Source organism: Heteronotia binoei, chromosome 21, assembly GCF_032191835.1.
Source record: "Heteronotia binoei isolate CCM8104 ecotype False Entrance Well chromosome 21, APGP_CSIRO_Hbin_v1, whole genome shotgun sequence".
Lineage (NCBI taxonomy): Eukaryota > Metazoa > Chordata > Lepidosauria > Squamata > Gekkonidae > Heteronotia > Heteronotia binoei.
This window is the reverse complement of record NC_083243.1, coordinates 92,545,667-92,546,852: the sequence shown is the minus strand read 5'-3', so window position 1 is coordinate 92,546,852 and position 1,186 is coordinate 92,545,667. Positions and strand designations below refer to the sequence as shown.

Genomic DNA, 1,186 nt, shown 5'->3' with positions numbered 1-1,186 from the left:
TAATTTACACATACATAAAATTCTCACACATCCTTGGGTTACATATTCCCCATGGAGAAGGTACAGCAAATACAATGTTGCTATTAAATTTCATTTTCCTTAAGATGAAAGGTTCACATGGCCTCTCTTGACCTGAAATGATTGTATTATGGGTGAATGTGACAATTCAGATTTGTACATATGCTTCCACATTTGTCTCTTCCCCCTCTCCCACCCACAATCCTTTCAGTTTAAACCAACAAAAATATGGAAAAGCTTCATATAGCAAGCAAATTTTACTGGTTCTTTTCTGGGTCCTTTAGCACATGAAGCTTTTCTCACAAATTACCTTCAAGACTGAAGTATATGCTGTTTCTGGAGGCCACCATTCCACAAGCAGGATGTTGGTGTAAGAGACATCAATGGCCATGTGTGGAGCCATTGCCATGCAGATCTTTGTGAAAACCCTGACAGGGAAAACCATCACCCTCAAGGTTGAACCCCCTGATGCTATAGAAAATGTCAAGGCCAAAATCCAGGACAAGGAAGGAATTCCTCCTTATTAACAATGATTGATTTTTGCTGGCAAATAACTGGAAAATTACTCAATCTGATCTCAACATTTAAAAGGAGTCTACTACATTGTGCTGAGTCTTCAAGGTGGTGCAAAGAAGAGAAAGAAAAAGTCTTATGTCACCTCTAAGAAGAACAAACATAAGCGGAGGAAGGTGGAGCTTGCTGTCCTTAAATATTCCAAGATGGATGAAAATGGCAAAATCAGTCATCTGCAGTGAGAGTGTCCGTCTGAAGAATGTTCATGGCTGGAGTGTTCATGGCTAGTCACTTTGACAGACAATATTGTAGCAAGTGCTGTTTGATATACTGCTTCAACAAGTCAGAAGACAAGTAAATGTGTCTATTGTAATAATACTGTGATAAAAATATTCAAATGTTTAAAAAGATTGAAGTGTATTTTATGTGGGGCTGCCCTTGAAGACAACCCAGAAACTCCAATTGGTCTAATACACGCTGGGTGATCTTTTAACCAAGGTAAATTTCTTTTGTCATATTGCACCTGCTACAGTTGCATTGGTCACTAGTTTTTTTCCAGATGCTATTCAAGGTGCTGGCATTAACCTTTAATGCCTTTCATGACCTGGAAGACACATACCTAATGGACTACTTCCTCTTGTATGAACTGTGCACC

At 39.0% G+C, this 1,186-nt stretch overlaps 1 pseudogene; it reads left to right on the top strand.

Moving 5' to 3' along the window:
• Nucleotides 1-354: 354 nt before the first annotated feature.
• Nucleotides 355-901, top strand: LOC132589310 (ubiquitin-ribosomal protein eS31 fusion protein-like; annotated as a pseudogene).
• Nucleotides 902-1,186: the final 285 nt, after the last annotated feature.